This window comes from Tachypleus tridentatus, chromosome 13 (genome assembly GCF_004210375.1).
Source record: "Tachypleus tridentatus isolate NWPU-2018 chromosome 13, ASM421037v1, whole genome shotgun sequence".
Taxonomy (NCBI): domain Eukaryota; kingdom Metazoa; phylum Arthropoda; class Merostomata; order Xiphosura; family Limulidae; genus Tachypleus; species Tachypleus tridentatus.
In genome coordinates this window covers 209734105-209754849 of record NC_134837.1, presented here as the reverse complement: position 1 = coordinate 209754849, position 20745 = coordinate 209734105, and the positions used below count along the sequence as shown (strand labels likewise).

At 36.1% G+C, this 20745-nt stretch overlaps 1 pseudogene across 1 annotated transcript in view; it reads right to left on the bottom strand.

Moving 5' to 3' along the window:
• LOC143237953 (CD109 antigen-like) overlaps positions 1 to 20745 on the bottom strand; it is a 146561-nt pseudogene that overhangs the window by 40239 nt on the left and 85577 nt on the right. The window contains exons 5-11 of the transcript XR_013020349.1: positions 9903 to 10025; positions 9291 to 9364; positions 8526 to 8565; positions 3304 to 3388; positions 2590 to 2719; positions 1866 to 2090; positions 97 to 327 (exon numbers count right to left, since the gene is read on the bottom strand). The product of XR_013020349.1 is annotated as a CD109 antigen-like (transcript). The remainder of the gene's footprint in view (positions 1 to 96; positions 328 to 1865; positions 2091 to 2589; positions 2720 to 3303; positions 3389 to 8525; positions 8566 to 9290; positions 9365 to 9902; positions 10026 to 20745) is intronic.

Sequence of the window (20745 nt, the reverse complement as noted above, 5' to 3'; positions counted from 1 at the left end):
TAAACTTCATCTTAATTAAAACTATGATAAGATAAAAACCTTACTTCTTAACTGTCGATCAGAATGAGGAAGTATTTAATCTCCTGACCTTCTTACCTCTAGCTTTAGTGTCTTAACAGCGTTCAATAAGGTACCTCCTCCTAGCTCGGTCCTTAGGTCCAACTCCAGCTCCCATAGTCCTGGACGTACAGGCGATACGAGTTCGTGTTTGATATCTAGCTCCTGTGAGACCCCGTTAACCATAGTCAAAGTTGGCGTGATGTCCAGTTTCTGGCTGGACAAACGCCATGGAGGAAGTGCCGATCCATCGTAGTAAGACGCTACAAGCTGAGGGGTATAGAGATTATTACAATATGAGCTGATGGGTATAGAAGTCATTACTAGACGAGATGATGGGTATAGAGGTCACTACTAGATAAGATGATGAGTACAGAGGTTACTACTGGGCAAGGTGATAGGTATAGAGGTCACTAATAGACAAGTTGATGGGTACAGAGGTCACTACTAGACAAATTGATGGGTATAGAGATCACTACTAGAAAGAAGTCATGTGACGTGCAACAACCATTCTTGTGACAAACACAGTATAAAGTATTAAAATTATGTCAGAATAAATTACATTAATTGGGAGCGAAACGTACAGTAAGTTTCAAGTATTTCAGGTGTTTTGGTGATTCTCAAGACAATAATCCAGTTTTTATAAGTGTAGGTAATACTGCTTTGAGCTGTCACCTATCTTCGTGAAATTTAGTAAAAGAAAGCCCTTTATTGTGGCATAAACAAAAATGGTGAGATATTTTTGAAAGTGCATCCAATTCGCAAGTAACAACCAAGCAGTTGGCATTTATTAAAAGAAACTATTGATTAATGTTTTATGCTAGCAGATAATTTTGACCCCTCCAGTGGATCAACAGTAAGTTTACAGACTTACAATGCCAAAATCCGGGGTTCGATTCCCCACAGTAGACATAGCAGATAGCCTAATATGTCTTTGTTCTAGAACAACCCAAAACATTAGAGATTACAAGTTCTCCCTGGAGCAACTCGTTAACCAAGGTTTAGGAATCAATAAACCTATTGGAATTTCAAAGATTATTTTAGGTACATGATCATCGAAGTACAATATGGTGGAAGACTTCTCATATTTATGATCTCATGTCAACTAAAATATCGTGTTTAATTAGTTCCATGGTTATAATAAACTGTTAAAACATATATTGAGAAATAAAACTGTAGTAATTAATGCAATGCACAAGATGTGGTACCCAAGTAGCATTCATTCATAAGTTGCAACAGATGCAAATAGGCTTAACGACAGAACTATCAGTGTGGAAGAAACTTCATGGAGAATTCGGGGCTATAAAATTCGTTTTATTTTTATGGTGTTTTGATCGAAACACATCTTTAGCTATACGTCAGGGAACGCTGCTCAAATTTCTAACACGGAAAATAAAGCAAAACATCAGGTGAAATAAGTATTTGTCAGATGAGCTAAAGCTGTTTGTAAATGTATTCGTGCTAAATTCCATAAAAGACAAGAGATAGAGTTAGCAGCTTGTTAACAGTGCCCATCGCCAGCTCTAGGGCTACTCTGTTTGTTGTGGAAGTCGACTGTCACTCTTATAATGCATTAATAGCACAATTTTGTGGGGGCGCAAACTATGGAACCTTAGATTCACAGTCTGACACGTACTACAGTGGTCATGAGAACGCAGTACTCTAACTTTACAATGTTCTTAAAATTACTCTATCTCCACTGAGTAACAAGTTATGAACGAGTGAGAAAACTGAAAGTTGTTTCGTTAAGTCAGAGTTAATATTTCTCCATAACTCTGTTAAAAATGTAAAAATATTCACCAACTTACATAAGCCTTGAAAGGCATTGCTGGTTTGAAAACTTGTGGAGAGGATCCAAGGAACTGGAGTTTGATGCTGGAGTTAAAAATAATAGTTTCCGCAAATCCACATATTACTCGATCCAGCATAGTTTCTCCTACACAAGCTGTCACTCGAACAATGGAGTTCTGCAACTTGGAAACGAGCCGAGCCAGTTCCCGAATACTGAAACGGTATGTTGTTAAGCCTACAAACTGAAAGAGAGGATACCAATTGTAACCGTTGTATTTAACTCGTAAAGCAAATTTATTGCTAGAAATATCTTTCGGAGTTTTGTTTTTTTTCAGTGATATAACGTTCAAGATGAATTTCCATCTTAATTTTCAATAGTGCAAAGTATAGACGTAGTTATAGAGAAAACAAAGAAATATTTAATTTATTTTTTGGTACCAAAACAGACTTCACTCAATCTTTCTTCTAACAGCAACTTACTTAAGCCTTCAGTACCCAATATTACCATTCAACTGAAGTAATATATCATGATTTTGAAAGTTAGGACTAAAACAAAAGGGTCTTTACCCAAACTAACTGAAATAGCAACATTTCTTCTAAGTATGTACCAAGAAACCACTTCTAAAATATATCTGTATAGAGAATTCCACATCAGATACATTTATTTTTCTCTCTCTGTATGTATATATATATGAATGCTATTATTACAAGTGACAAAAAATAAAAAAAAATGAAACATACAGTGTTGATACTTTGTTGCAGCTGTGGGTACTGAGAAAAACTCCTGACATTGCTGGCACCTCCCCTGGTTAAAGATTCCACTACCGTTGTTAAAGTCAGGTTTCCAGACACTGGAGATCCTCCGATATAACTATATAATAAAAAATTAAGGCTTAAACTGAATACCTACCAGTAAGTACTCTCGTGTAACTTAAACATTAAACGAAAGTAGTGAGAGTGTCTGTCATGGGATTTTCTATGTTTGCATAGATTGGGGAAGGGGTATCTTATACCTCTTTTTATAACGAAGGTAACTGAAAACAAACAGGCAAAAAACAACAAAAACCGAGTAAGACAAAAAACCAGAAAGAATCATTTAAACTAAGAAGAACACGTCTAGAAACAATTTATTATTATCATTTTTTTGTAAGTAAACATCGACAGCAAACAATCCAAACATCAAACTTCAAACAAGCCAGGGGGCGTCAGTTAAATTAGGCTCAGAAAATTTAATAAGTCAATAAGAATGTTTAAAATTAAATTGTTTATTGCTTTACAAACGACTCGAGGAAACGCGCGGGGTCAGTGAAAATTACAAAAGCGAATTAAAATGTTATTGCTTGAAATAGTTATTTAAACATCTTGCCCTATACACTGTACGGGTTCCTGAAACACCCATACTGATTAGGGTAACTTTAAGCCCCGTCCCCCGGAAAATATGTATATACTACTCACTTGGACGTGACGTAACCATGTATATAATCATTCGTGTCCATGAAGAACGCCGGCATGGTTACGTTGACTTCAAACTGGGTCTCATCTGCAACAGTATCAGAATACAACATTACTATCACATTTCTCTCACGTGTGGAATTAGCAGTTGGACCCTCAGTACTTATATTTATATTTTCTTACTTGCCTCATATTCTACTACGTAACGAATAATAAGTGTTATGTTTTGTTTGTTTGTTTTGAATTTCGCGCAAAGCTTCACGAGGGCTACCTGCGCTAGCCGTCCCTAATTTAGCAGTGTAAGGTTAGAGAGAAGGAAGCTAATCATTAACACCCACAGCCAACTCTAGGGCTACTCTTTTTACCAACGAATAGTGGCGTTTAACTCTCAAACTGATGGTCGCAGGTTCGAATCCTCCGATACACCGAACATGCTCGCTCTTACAGCCACGGGTTATTCATAACGCGATGGTCAATCCCACTACTCGTTGGTAAAAGAAAAGGTCAATAACTTTCCTTCTAGTATATCACTGCTAAATTAGAGACAAATAGTGCAGATAGTACTCAAATAGCTTTGCGTGAAATTCGAAACCAAACGCTTCAGTGACTCTTTTATGCGTTTCGCTTGTGTTTCCATAATTATTTCCATTAATGTATGTACTATGCGTTGTTAATTAACTAATTTTTTTTTTTCTGTTTAAACAAATATATCTCTTAAATGCAGTCTAAACGGGTGTGTGGATGTAACAGGCAATGCAGCTACGATTTCAATTTTTGCGCCATCTGGTGGTAGTTTACAAATGCTCTTTAGTTGGCATCAATAAGTTATTTACAAGTTTCTCACCCAGTTTAGAGCTTGTTTGTTTTTGAATTTCGCGTAAAGCTACACGAGGGCTATCTGCACTAGCCGTCCCTAATTTTGCAGTTTAAGACTAGAGGGAAGGCAACTGGTCATTACCACCCACCACCAACTCTTGGACTATTTTATTAACGAAGAGTGGAAGTGACCGTAACATTATACCGTCCCCACGGCTGAAAGGGGGAGAATGTTTGAAGTGACGGGAATTCGAACCCACGACCTTCAAATTACAAGTAGAGTGCCTTAACAACCTGGCCATGCCGGGCTCCATTTATAACTTAACTGACTTTTTAATTGGATAAATATACACTATTTATATAAGTATAACCGCCCCCCCCCAGTGGCTCAGCGGTATGTCTGCGGACTTACAACCCTAATAACCGGGTTTCGATATCCGTCGTGGGCAGAGCACAGATAGCCCATTGTGTAGCTTTGTGCTTAATTCAAAACAACATGAGTACAACTGTAGCGCTCCTAGCGGACATTTGCATTTGAAAATAATTAAATGCTGCATGACTTAAAATTTGTACAAAAATACCAAATCTAATAATGAAAAACAATATCAATATGGCATTACTAAGTGTACAAAATATTTACTCCCCTTGAGGTTGTCGGTATAATTACGTATCATCTACTATCAAAAAGCTAAGGGAAAGTATAATTTTTACGGGCTCAAAAGTGTCTCAAATCCTTGTTTTATTGTAAATTTCATATTTTTTTAGATCTAATTTCACTGAAAATATATTTTCTTTTAATATTCACGAGACAACCACGTTCGTGCATATATTGTAGAGACGTCATTATGACTAAACGTTTGTGAACTACGAACAACCGAAATACGAACGTTGTTGTGATGTAAAGATGGACACAAAGATTTAATTGTTACTCCTGATTTTTAATGACTACAGAGTACAGCCAAGGAAAATACATAAACGAACTATTTCAATAAATAGCTCCAGACTTCAGCTATAAATCTCTAGTGAAACCTCATTGGAAGAAACAAACAGCTGCACGGGATTGCGCAGTTGAAGAGGCAGGATTAATTTTTTTTCCTTTTCCCGCCTTAACGAGATTTACGTTATTTGCAGACGACACATGCTATTCGCCGAGTTTTAACTCCAGTTACAGGCTTGAAAACCACTTATAGAGAACAAAAATCTCCAGGTTTAATATTCTGTCACTGACATTGAATTCGATTTTATTCAATCTAAAGAAACTTGGGTTGTGCACAAATGGTTCCATATTAGATTATAGTTTTTAATGAAATTTGAAATTGAAAGCATATACTAACATAGTCCTAGCTTTTGTTAAAATGTGACCCTAAAATAGAGGCAAAATTTTTATGCCTTTCGTATCTGTTTCAATTTTTAATAATATTTCATGCTAAATGCTAAAATAAGTTAAACTTAAGTTCAATGCATCAAAATATTTATTTAAAAGAGGCCCGGGATCAGTTGTCTGTTTCTCTGGTGCAGAGACGTATAATTCGGACCATTAAATCGTAATACATTTTATAGGAAATTTAAAAAGAACAAACAATATATATATATATACATACATACACACACATTAAGTCGGGAAAGAACAATTCCTTAATATTTTAAAAATATTAAAAGTGTACAGTTTCTTGTTATCCTTTGTGAATGGAAACACTGGTGTAGTGCAACATTTTAACATATACACTTCCACTGTCACCATCTGTTAACTGGATGTTGCATTTCTTCACAAAAACGAAAGAAATATCAATCAGGGACAGAGGGAAGAGTGTGTTGTTTATCTGAGGTGTTACGTGTAATATCAGTGTTGTTCATCTGAGGTGTCATGTGTAATGTCGTTGTTGTCCATCTGAGGTGTCACGTGTAATGTCTCTGTTGTCCATCTGAGGTGTCACGAGTAATATCTGTGTTGTCCATCTAAGGCGTCACGTGTAACGTGTGTTGTTAATTTGAGGTGTCACGTGTAATTCTGTGTTGTTCATCTGAGGGTAACATGAAATGTTCTCTTACCAGTTCACAAGTCCTTCTGGATACACTGACTGTTACACAGATAACCATCATACACTGAAGAATGAGAAAGAGGGCGTTGCAAGAGTTTATTTGTTCATTCACAACCTTAGGTTTACGTGCACGGCTTTAAGATACCAGCTATCATGTGACCACTTTATCAAGGTGCCACCTATCTGCCTCATGCTTACCAAACAGGACTAATTTACAGTTTTTAATTACCTTATTCGTAATTAAACTTTAGTGCTAGGCGTATTTATGTTTTTTTAAATACTGCAGTATACATCTGAACCCGTTAGGGATTTTCAAGAAATAAAATAATGTGATAATAGTATTACAACTACATTACGCTCACGATATCCATCACGGACGGCGCGTTTCAAATAACAACCATAGTAGTGGTCCGAGCTAATGGACTACATGCACAATACACTATTAAAAATTAATAGGCCTAATACTAATATCTAATGGCAAGTAAGTTAATTATAATAATACTTCCCCAGCTTGCAAAATGGCCAAACAAATCCATAACAACAATCAATTCTGTCACACATAACTCCTGATACTATATACATGCACTACAATAATCAACACATCGCTCACACTGCACGTTTTCCTTAACACAAGTGTGTACGATCAGAAAACATCTTACTACACGACGCTAAATTCAGACACTCAACAGAAGTCAGAACGTGCACATGTATGCGTTACAATAGCACGTGTGAATGACAGTCAATTGTGCCTACAAAAACACACAAACACTTTGTTTCCAATTACGTGCTTGAAAACAATACTGTAGATAAGCGTTCTTTTTACACCCTCTAAAATATGGTATTAAGTGGGATATATATATTAACACAAAGACATTTTATTATATAAATGCTAGTTTAGTATATAATATTGTACTATATGCTAAGTACTATTGTAGTATATGATATCGTACTATATATTAAGTACTATTGTAGTATATAATATCGTACTATATATTAAGCACTATTGCAGTATATAATATTGTACTATGTGCTAGGTACTATTGCAGTATATAATATCGTACTATAAGCTAACTACTATTATAGTATATAATACTGTACTACATGCTAACTACTATTATATTATATAATATTGTACCATAAGCTAACTACTATTATAGTATATAATATTGTACTAGATGCTAACTACTATTATAGTATATAATACTGTACCATATGCTAACTACTATTATATTATATAATATTGTACTATATGCTAACTACTATTATAGTATATAATATTGTACTAGATGCTAAGTTCTACCAGTATTATTCAGACATAGGGTTATCACAGGTCGTTCAGGGTATGACTTTTTATAGGGGGCGTTGAAAAACTTTAGGATAGTGGATTTTTATGTAGAGTAAGTGAGGTAACCAGAAACAAAGCATTTTTTTCCTATACCTTGAAATACACTTTTTTCTTTGCAGAAAATTGTTTATATCCGTAACAGTGTGACTGTTGTTAGCAACTTAAACGCAAGCGATTGGTTAAAAGAATGACATTTGGAATAATTCGTATAAATAATAATAATTCTAGCTTTTCTCGTTAAACAGGTGGTGACTCAATGCTGATTAATTAACATTCGTTTCTAAATAAAATGTTTTATCTATGAACGTGCAACTAGTCGCATATATTAAAAATTAAAACTTTCACGCAAAGTTACACGAGGGCTATCCGCGCTAGCCGTCCCAAATTTAGCAATGTAAGACTAGAAGGAAGGCAGCTAGTCATCACCACCCACCGCTCACTCTTAGCCTACTCTTTTACCAACGAATAATGGGATTGACCGTACATATAACGTACCCACAGCTGAAAGGGCGAGCATGTTTGGTGTGACGGGGATCCGAACCCGCGACGCTTGGATTACGAGTTGAGTGCCTTAACCACCTGGCCATGCTGGACCTTCGTCTGTGGTTGTGGTTATTTGGTAGAAGGTGAGACGTTATTTTATTCTATACTATTAACACTAATATAATTGCAATAAAACGTTTCACGTGTAACATCAGATAGTCCATTAATATGCCATTAATACGGTGCTTAATAAAACATTATTTAACATTATTTCAACAGTGATGTAATCCATTTCTAAATTTTAACAAAAAATATTTGTTATGTCCGAAGTATGTAATTGTGACAAAATAAATATTTACCAAGGTAAGGTCGCCTGTATGATGTTAATAAATATCACGTGCAGGAGAACTATCAACTTACGTAACTGTTGACAAGAAAATAGACCAATCAAATAATGACATTACTTATCGTTTATATCAACAATATTTTAATTGATGTTTATAACAAAAAACTGTGTTTATCTATAGAAAGAATCCACTTACAGTATTCTTCTACCAAAAATGTTTTTTCTTCTATTTGTCCCTAAAACGAAGAGAAATGATTACTTTAGTGGGGCCATAAACCTCAAAGATAACATTAGCATTTTCTGAAAGAGGGCGCCATCATCATGAATATTAAGTCATCTATAAGAATACTGAATAACTGTCAATTGTTAAGTGAGGGTCAACATTTTGTTAGGATAATTCAATTTTATCAAGTTTTGCATATAATATAATTATCATTGTATATTATTGTGCTAATAATATATTACTTCATTTAAGGTTACTTCGCTCTAGCATTATAGTAGTGTGTTTTCAGTTCTAAATTAGGTTAACTTTGTTAAGCATAGTGTATGAAATATTTATTTTTACAATACTACATAAAATATGTAACATAAAACCAAACCCAAGTTATGTTAAAGACATCTTCAATTTTATCTTAACAACTTTAGGCTTAAGTAAAATTAACAAAAAAAAGAAACAACAAAAAAACTTTAATATATTGTATTAAATATTTCATCGTTTATTAAACGTTGTAAGTTTGAGGTAGCTGACGTACTAATAACAATGTTTCTTGTCTATTTAACTGTGTCCTGATAAATGATAATATTTAATGTGCGAATATGATTTGAAAAGATTTAGAATTGAGGTCAGAGTTTATTTTCGACAAACTTGTAAACCCTATTCTGTGCCTATTTTGTCATTACAATAACGTTATGTTCTGTTTCGTTTTATGTCTATTCTACTAAGTATCACGATGCAACTTACCTGTGCTACCACGCGAATGGCCCAGGTTCCAAAAACGGGCTGTTGGGATAGTTCATACTCCAAACTCACAGCGCCTGAAATTATAACAACTTACAAGCTATTCATTTTCTACAAAAAAAATACAGTTGCGCGTGTTAATATAATTAGCTTACAGGGATTGTTCAAGACACTCTAAGTTAATTTTAAAACAGTATCTTTTTAATGGTCACTTTGTATGCAATACCATTCATTTCACTTTTTCTGGAAAAGAACTATTTCGTGTGTACACATTGGTGCTGCCACCTGTTGAATGCAACACCAACCTCTATCTGTGCACTTTTCCGGATTACCACAGGCGACTGTGTGACTTGGTTCTGCTAAAAGCCACACAATGGACTAGTTGGTCTCTGTCCATAAATTTACCACTGACCCACGGGAGAACCCACAGGTGAGTATGTAGCGTTTCAAAAATACTCTTTAAACTATGATAACAGTCTTTACCATGAAATAAGTTAATGAGAAAATTAATATATGTAACTTACTATTTAAATTATCAACAGAAGGGGACATCTTAACACAATAAATTGGTAAAAATAAATCTCGATAAACAACTCATCTTCAATTTCAACTTACCTATGTTAGTTTGACGAGAAAGCCATTTTTTCATAATTGTTCCTCTGGGGTCTATCATGTAAACATCCATAGCGTCCGAAAAGGCTTTAAGATCGGTCGTAATGGGTATAGTTCGAAAATGTACTGACAAATAAAAGAAATAAAAACATATAATTATACTAGCTGGAGTACATTCAATAAATAGTACTGTCTCTTTTATGTCAATATATCTATTTATATAGATAACTAGATACATTGACATACAACAGACAGTACTATTTATATAGATAACTAGATACATGAACATACAACATATACGACTATTTATATAGATACAGGCATGCCGATGACATTTATGAAAAAAAGAGGAAAAGGTATATAGCCTGGCGCCAGAGGCGCCACAGCGCGGCTTAGCCGCGCCTGACTAGGGGGGTCCGGGGGCATGTCCCCCGGGAAATTTAAAAAAAATGGATGCTATTTGGTGTGATTTGGTGCAATCTGGGACATAATTTCTTTATGTTTTTTGACATTGCAATGTTGGAAAAGTACACAATATATATCATATAAAATAACAAAAGGAAATTAAAAGACTAAATCAAACTAATAAAAACTAAACTTTCATTTACAGTTTTTAGCAGATTGATTTATTCTTTTAATTTGCATTCATTTTTTAGAAGATATATCAAAATATCTAAAATTAACAAATAAAATAAAAAGTAAATAAATGAAATTTAAGATTGTTTATTTACTATTTATTCAGTTTAATTTTTTTCTAAATCAAAATATATTACTAATATGAGTTAATAAAGCCAAAATAACTCAGTAAATATTTCAAATACAAATCATTTCATTATTATCCTTTTTGTCATCAATAACATCATCATCATCAACTATTGGTATGCTGCCAATTAAATGTTTTACAGTCATTGCCAATAACTACTTCTCTGCTGCATATATTCCATACAATTTTCAAATCACATAAAATTACTCTTTTGACTAATCATGACTACCTACAGTTCAAATTGTTCATCTATGCAATCTTGTCATTATACTACTGGTACCTTAATGTCAGTGAATTTTCCATTCTTTCACAAATTGACAATACAAACTAAAACAGCATATGAAGGAAAGCTATGACATTGCTTAAAAATTCAACTACTGATATGGTTCAATATTAAACTACTGATATCAGTGATATGCCTCAGAAATTAAATTTTGTACAGTCACTGACATCAACAACTACTGCTCTGCTGCATGTATTCCATTAAAATTTCAAATTACTTAAAATTACTCTACATGACTACCTACAGTAAAACTTGTTCATCTATACAATCTTGTCAGTAAATTACTGGTACCTCAATATCAGTATATTTTTCATTCTTTCACAATACAAACTGAAACAGCAAATCAAGGAAAGCTTTGACATTGCTTCAAAATAAAATTAATGATATGCTTTAAAATAAACCACTGGCACTGTATGCTGCAGATAATAATAAAATGTTTTTCAGTCACTGATATCAACTTCTGCTCTGCTGCATAAATTACAGTCAAATTTCAAATCACTTAATTTCCTTTAATCAATCTTGGCTACTTTCCTCTTTTTCGAGACAAGGGTTTCCAGTGCTCTCTTCCAAGCTTTTTTTCTCTCCTTCTCTGAATGGGCAGCTCTCTGTGCCTCTGTGGCTTTCTGGACTTTTTCTTTAGCCAAGGTGGCTGGGCCAGATTTCACAGAACCATAGGCCTCAAGCCTTTCTGCCCTTTTCTTCTGATTCTCCCTCAGCTTTGAGGTATACTTTGAAGCTGCTGATCTAATGTCCTTACACATTCTCTTGTCTACAGGATCAAAATGAACATCTTTCCTTTTAAACATTTCAATCGCTGTTGTTTCTTTGGAGCGTAGAGAATATTTTATCGTCTGGTATGCACACGATACCAGACCACGAGACCTGCAACGAGACGAAACGAGACTGCCTCCAAGATGGCGGTCAGATTTTTTTTTCTGCAATAAACATTGAAAAAATACGATTTCTCCTCAAAAACCACCTACCCGACCCCCAAATCGCTCATATTTTCTCCTCGAATTTACACGAATCTCGTGGGTGATCGTTGGCCGTTTGAAAACCGCGGAAATCCGCGTTTCAGCGGAAAAATGGCACGCATGTAGATAACTATTTACATGGGCATACAAGACAGTAATATTTATATAGATAACTAGATACACAGACATACAACAGACAGTACTATTTATATAGATAACTAGATACACAGACATACAACAGACAGTACTATTTATATAGATAACTAGATACACAGACATACAACAGACAGTACTATTTATATAGATAACTAGATACATGAACATACAACATATACTACTATTTATATAGATAACTATTTACATGGGCATACAAGACAGTACTATTTATATAGATAACTAGATACATGAACATACAACATATACTACTATTTATATAGATAACTATTTACATGGGCATACAAGACAGTATTATTTATATAGATAACTAGACACACAGACATACAACAGACGGTACTATTTATATAGATAACTAGATGCATGAACATACAACAGACACTACTATTTATATAGAAACGTAGTTACATGGGCATACAACAGATACTAGTATATATATATATAGATAACCAGATATATTGACATACAACAGACAGTACTATTTTATTTATACAGATACACTAACAAGTATACCCATACTTTGACTTCCCTTTTTATATAATTTTAACACTTTGCCAAACTTTGACATTTTATGTGGCATATCTTTTGAAAACAATAAAATAATAATATTTTTATTTATGATATAACCTGACACAATTTCACATTATTTCAAATAATATTTTAATATTTAAACAATTTTCAATTATTTCAAATCCTACAAGTTGTTTTTATTCACTGCTGCAAGAATGGAATTTAAACAAAAATATAAGGGGAGAGTTGGTTTCTCTGTGTGCTTTAGTTAAAGACATATAACAAGTTATCCTCAGTGTTCTCCGTATGGGGCTGAGCCCCGGATTTTAGTGATTTAAACCTGTAAATTTACTTCCGGCCCACTGACGGGGGTGACAAAGAAAATGGGTTATTGTTTGTTGGATATGGGGCTAAGTTACATGAGAGTATCTCCGCTCGTCGTCCCTAATCTATATAATTAACACGCTTGCGTTTGTCTGTCCGAAGCTTTCCTCTCCAGAGTCTCGATCAAACGCTAAGTTAGAAGAGCCTTTGTCCGAAGAGTCCGGATTGCATGTTGGTTTTCTTCATTTAGAGTCAACTTAATCGATATTTTTAATGCAACGAGTATGCTACACAATGTTACATTGTCATTATCATCACACGACGACTCGCTTCGATTTCAACTTTAGTTTTTATACTTGCAAAGTATTCCACTTAATCAGAGTGTAATTTCACTGAAAAAATTAATATTACACTAAATAGTTTCTAAGGGCTTTTTCGTCTTATTTAGTTCTAAAATATGCATGCGCAGTTTTTTCAAACTAAATGCTTATCACTTTGTGAACATGCATTCAGACGTTTCTGCATGGTAAGCTAAGTTTGCCTTCGTTTTTCCCATAGATTGCTAAAACACTTTTCGCTACTTTTTCTTTACTATGGGTTTTATTCTTAGTTTTTGTATCTTTGTTTCAATTCGTAAAAACGTGTCATACAATGGAAATTCATGATATTTTTCATACTGCTATAAATATCATTGCTTTATTTTATGGTTTACTTTAAGTGTAGTTTTATTAAATAAAGTTATGTCTATGTGATCCGTGATAACGAGAAAACCAATTGTAGAGAAAAATATATATAAAAACGGCTGGTATGGGTATAGAAAGCACTATGTAGAGGAGCGAACAACGTTTCGACCTTCTTCTTCTTTGTGAACCTGACGATGACCGAAAAGGTCAAAACGTTGTTCGCTCCTCTACATAGTGCTTCTCTATCTATACCAGCCCTTTTACATATATGTATGTATATGTGAGTTTATTTGTCTGACCGCATATTATATTTCCAAATGGACCAGGATTTATTGACCTAACACATAATGCCTACATAAAAGCGTAGCTTAAATGGAGTGAGTGAAAATGATAGAATAAGGAAATTCAGGACAAGACCATGACAACTACGGCAAGTGTTTTTTTTACTATGTTGCGGCCAGTGTTTAAGTGATAGATTAAAGAAAAGCAGCTTTTCTTCACCTAGGCCTCACAGTTGGTATACTTATTATTACAATATTGTATTATCCATCTTTCACTTCGTATATATGTAGTTCCTCTACTTAAGCCTTTTTCTCCACAATACATCTATAATGCTAAAAGATCACTCCAGAAGATGTCGCTATGTTGTCTAAAAGTAAATATGCCTACCTTCAATGATCGGTAAATCTGATCTGTCCGATTGGGAATTGTTCCTTTCCAAATGGAAAACTAGAGTGCTTTTCTTGCAACTGGGTGATTTATTTACTGTATGACTAAAATGTTGAAGTATTTTAGCACCAAAGATAAAGACTGATATTTTATAACTGTTTATATATTTTTTTTCAACAATAAGATTGTGGTGAAAGCATTATATCTTTTTTGGTATTCATTAATAATCAGATGCTGTAGATATAAAACTGTTTCTTCACTATTTGGCATTTTGATATTTTTAACTGTAATTTTATTCATTTTAGAATTGGTCTGAGAAACGTAAACACGGATACTGCCGATTATTTACTAATAGTAACTGTATCCAATCATCATTTTTTTCAAACGCAGGCATCCGTACACGAAATAACTAAAATAAATTAACGACAGTCGAGACCCATCAGATAGTGTGTGTGTGTGGGGGGGATCTCATAGAAAAACCACAATGGGCTGTCTGCAGAGTCCACTGAGGGGAATCGACCCCTGATTTTAGCATTGTAAATCCGTAGACTTATCGTGTACCAGCGTAGTACCACTTTAAATAGAATACAGAATTTAATACAGACAGAGTTTATTGACATTCATCGAAGGTGACAAATGTTCACAATTTCTATTTATAAACATTGGTTTAATTTGCTTATTTGTTTGTTTTGAACTTCACGCTAAGCTACACGACGAGGGTTATCTGTGGTAGCCGTCCCTAATTTAGCGATGAAAAAACTAGAGGCGGTCCGGCATGTCCAGGTGGTTAAGGCATCCGACTCGTAATCTGAGGGTCGCAGGTTCGAATCCCCATCACACCAAACATGTTCGCCCTTTCAGCCGTGGGGACATTATAATATGACGGTCAATCCCACTATTCGCTGGTAAAAAAAGTAGCCCAAGAGTTGGTAGTGAGTGGTAATGAATAGCTGCCTTCCCTCTTGTCTTACACTGCTAAATTAGGAACGGCCAGCGCAGATAGCCCTCGTGCAGCTTTGCGCGAAATTAAAAAATAAACAAACAAAAGGCTAGAGGGAAGACTGCTAGTCATCACCACTTACCGCCAACTCTTGGGCTACTCTTTCACCAACAAATAGTGAGACTGACTGTCGTATCATAACGCCCCCATGGCTGAACGGATGAGCATGTTTGGTTTGACGGGGATTCGAACTCGCGACCCTCAAATTACGAGTCGAGTGCTCTAATTTTCACGAAATTTGGGTAAGCGTAAAACCTAACAATGGATGATTCATTATTGGCAACTTCCCATTTGTTTTGAATTTCACGCTAATGTGCGCTAGCTATCCCTAATTTAGCAATGTAAGACTAGACGGAAGGCAGCTAGTCGTTACAACTTCCGCCAACTCTTGGGCTACTCTTTTAGAAACGAATAGTAAGATTGACCATAAGGTTATTATGATGCTCCCACGGCTGAAAGAACGAACATGTTTGATTGGACGAGGATTGGAATCCACGACCCCAGAAAGCGGGTCAAGAGCCCAATTGCTGGACCCACCTATGTAAAACAACACAATGTTTATGTTTGTTATGATTTTTTTATAATTAAACAACAATTTAAGTTTGTAAGAAAATACAGTAAAATAATACTTCTCACATACATCCTTCTGTTATGAAGGTAATAATACGACCTTGCTAAGTTAGTTAACTGAAAGGAAAAATTAAACTTTGTTTCTCTTTTAATCAGTCTCAAGTATTTTGAAATAAAGTTATATAAAAACATATAAAAAATTAGGCTAAAATTTCACCGTTGCATGTTTATCGGGATTAGTTGTACAAAAACCGTTCGATGTAAAAATATACGTATATTTTCATATCAAGAAGTTGTATTACTAGCCGGCCCGTCATGACCAGGTGGTCAAAGTACTCGACTGACTCGTAATCCGAGGGTCACGGGTTTAAACCCCATCACACCAAACATGTTCGCCCTTTCACCCGAGGGGGACGTTGTAATATGACGGTCAATCGCCCTATTCGTTGGTAAAATGGTAGCCCAATAGTTGGCGGTGGGTGGCGATGACTAGCTGCCTTCCCTCTAGTCTTACACTGCTAAATTAGAGTCGGCTAGCACAGATAGCCCTCGTACAGCTTTGCGCGAATTTCAAAACAAACAAAAACAATTACTAGCCGCCGAAATGGCGAAACAATATTTGAAATATACATATAAAAAAAAGTTGTATTATTATTACCAGAAAAGCAAAAGTTTGTTGTGTTTTTTACGTTTGAAACTTAAGGGAATCTGTACTGGTTACTAGGCAGATAGGTGTGTTTTCTTATAACAAAGCCACAGTGGACTATTTGCTGAATCTACCGAGAGAAATTAAGCCCTTGATTTATCGTTGTAAATCCACAGACCAGCGAGGGACAAGTGGATAGGTGTCGCACAAGTTATCACTCATGATGTAAATACTAAACATCAGATGTTTTCTGTTAGCGTTAATTATACGGTAAGAGCTTTTATATCAATGTATGTGACATCTGGTTGGTATTAGTATGGTTTAGTGACAGGTAAGCCTGACTAATAGTCATTATAAACTACAAAAACAGTCTACACATTCTAAATATGTTAAAAGCACAAAATTTAAAATTTAATTCAAAGACACGCTTTTTAAAAACACGCAAAGAAAGTGTGTTTGTGTTTCCTTAGAGTAAAGCCACATCAGGCTATCTGCTGAGTCCACCGACGGGGATCAAACCCTTGATTTTAACGTTGTAAATCCATAGAATTCTCGCTGTACCAGCAGAGAACGCCGCCAAGAAAGAGATATACCCCACAACCCTTAAAATCATTAACTGGTAGCTTTTAGAAATTATACTATGTAAAAACCTCAACGGTAACATTTCACCCAAAGATGTCCTATTAAACAGCGTTATGAGCAGATACAAGTTTTATCATGTACGTGTGTAAGTATATATATATATATATGTATACAGTAACGGAGGTAATTATCAAAATAGACAAGCGATAAACAACGAGTAATGACAATTTGATAAGAAGGTTATTAATGGGACAATATATGATATAATTTAAAGGCTAATAAATTGTACAATTAGAATCTTCGATATCATCTTGTTTTACTTCATTTACTGGAAAAATAGTTTATCAACATACGTAAGTGGAATACTGTTACAAATGTCCAAGGTGATTCCCTGACATTTAGCCAAATTCTTTAATTGTTGTTTGATCCCCTCAGGATGATTGTGATGTTACAGTGGTCTTTTTACTGCCAAGTCATGGTTGAAGCGTTACACTGGTCCCTTTACCACCAAGCCATGGCTGTGATGTTACACTAGTCTCTTTACCACCAAGCCATGACTGTGATGTTACACTGGTCTCTTTACCACCAAGCCATGTTTCTGGTGTTACATTGGTCTTTTTACCACCAAGCCATGTTTGTGGTGTTACACCTGTCTCTTTAGCACCAAGACATGACTGTAATGTTACATTAGTCTCTTTACCACCAAGCCATGTTAGTGGTGTTACACTGGTCTCTTTACCACCAATCAATGTTTGTGGTGTTACACTGGTCTCTCTTTACCACCAAGCCATGTTAGTGGTGTTACAATGGTCTCTTTACCGCCAAGCCATGGTTGTGCTTTACACTGGTCTCTTTACCACCAATCAATGTTTGTGTTGTTACACTGGTCTCTTTACCACCAAGCCATGTTTGTGGTGTCACACTGGTCTCTTTACCACAAAGCATGTTAGTGGTGTTTCACTAATCTCTTTACCACCAAGCCATGGTTGAGGTGTTACACTGGTCTCTTTACCACCAAGCCATGGTTGTGGTGTTACACTGGTCTCTTTACCACAAATCCATGTTTGTGGTGTTACACTGGTCTCTTTATCACCAAGCCATGTTTGTGATGTTACACTGGTCTCTTTACCACTAAACCATGGTTGTGGTGTTACACTGGTCTCTTTACCACCAAGCCATGTTTGTGGTGTTACACTGGTTTTTCTTTACCACCAAGCCATGTTAGTGGTGTTACACTGGTCTCTTTACAACCAAGCCATGTGAGTGGTGTTACACTGGTCTCTTTACCACCAAACCATGTTAGTGCTGTTATACTGGTCTCTTTACCAACAAGCAATGTTAGTGGTGTTACACTGGTCTCTTTACCACCAAACTATGGTTGTGGTGTTACATTGGTCTTTTTACCACCAAGCCATGTTTGTGGTGTTACACCTGTCTCTTTACCACCAAGACATGACTGTGATGTTACACTGGTCTCTTTAACATCAAGCCATGTTAGTGATGTTACAGTGGTCTCTTTACCACCAACCCATGTTTGTGGTGTTACACTGGTCTCTCTTTACCACAAAGCATGTTAGTGGTGTTACACTTGTCTCTTTACCACCAAGCCATGTTAGTGGTGTTACAATGGTCTCTTTACCACCAATCCATGATTGTGTTGTTACACTGGTCTCTTTATCGCCAAGCCATGACTGTGATGCTAAACTGGTCTCTTTACCACCAAGCCTTGTTTGTGGGGTCACACTGGTCTCTTTACCACAAAGCATGTTAATGGTGTTACACTGGTCTCTTTACCACCAAGCCATGGTTGTGGTGTTACACTAGTCTCTTTACCACCACGCCATGTTTGTGGTGTCACACTGGTCACTTTACCACAAAGCATGTTAGTGGTGTTACACTGGTCCCTTTACCACCAAGCAATGGTTGTGGTGTTACACTGGTGTCTTTACCACCAATCCATGTTTGGTGTGTTACTCTGGTCTCTTTATCGCCAAGCCATGACTGTGATGTTACACTGGTCTCTTTACCACCAAGCCATGTTTGTGGTGTTACACTGGTCTCTTTACCAACAAGCCATGTTTGTGGTGTTACACTGGTCACTTTACCAACAAGCCATGTTTGTGGTGTTACACTGGTCTCTCTTTACCAAAAAGCATGTTAGTGGTGTTACACTGGTCTCTTTACCAACAAGCCATGTTAGTGGTGTTACACTAGTCTCTTTACCACCAAGCCATGTTAGTGGTGTTACACTGGTCTCTTTACCAACAAGCCATGTTAGAGGTGTTACACTGGTCTCTTTACCACCAAGCCATGTTAGTGTGTTACACTGGTCTCTTTACCAACATGCCATGTTAGTGGTGTTACACTGGTCTCTTTACCAACAAGCCATATTAGTGGTGTTACACTGGACTCTTTACCAACAAGCCATGTTAGTGGTGTTACACTGGTCTCTTTACCACCAAGCCATGTTAGTGGTGTTACACTTGTCTCTTTACCAACAAGCCATTTTAGTGGTGCTACACTGGTCTCTTTACCACCAAGACATGACTGTGATGTTACACTGGTCTCTTTACTACCAAGCCATGTTTGTGGTGTTACACTGGTCTCTTTACCAACATGCCATGTTTGTGGTGTTACACTGGTCACTTTACCAACAAGCCATGTTTGTGGTGTTACACTGGTCTCTCTTTACCAAAAGCATGTTAGTGGTGTTACACTGGTCTCTTTAACACCAGGCCATGGTTGTGGTGTTACACTGTTCACTTTACCAACAAGCCATGTTTGTGGGGTTACACTTGTCTCTTTACCACCAAACCATGTTAGTGGTGTTACACTGGTCTCTTTACCAACAAGCCATGTTAGTGGTGTTACACTGGTCTCTTTACCACCAAGACATGACTGTGATGTTACACTGGTCTCTTTACCACCAAACCATGTTAGTGGTGTTACACTGGTCTCTTTACCAACAAGCCATGTTAGTGGTGTTACACTGGTCTCTTTTTACCACCAAGCCATCTTAGTGGTGTTACACTGGTCTCTTTTTACCACCAAGCCATGTTAGTGGTGTTACACTGGTCTCTTTACCAACATGCCATGTTAGTGGTGTTACACTAGTCTCTTTACCAACAAGCCATGTTAGTGGTGTTACACTGGTCTCTTTACAACCAAGCCATGTTCGTGGTGTTACACTGGTCTCTTTACCAACAAGCCATGTTAGTGGTGTTACACTGGTCTCTTTACCACCAAACCATGTTAGTGGTGTTATACTGGTCTCTTTTCCAACAAGCCATGTTAGTGGTGTTACACTTGTCTCTTTACCACCAAACCATGTTAGTGGTGTTACACTGGTCTCTTTACCAACAAGCCATTTTAGTGGTGTTACACTGGTCTCTTTACCACCAAGCCATCTTAGTGGTGTTACACTTGTCTCTTTACCACCAAACCATGTTAGTGGTGTTACACTGGTCTCTTTACCAACAAGCCATGTTAGTGGTGTTACACTGGTCTCTTTACCACCAAACCATGTTAGTGGTGTTATACTGGTCTCTTTACCAACAAGCCATATTAGTGGTGTTACACTGGTCTCTTTACCACCAAGCCATGTTAGTGGTGTTACACTTGTCTCTTTACCACCAAACCATGTTAGTGGTGTTACACTGGTCTCTTTA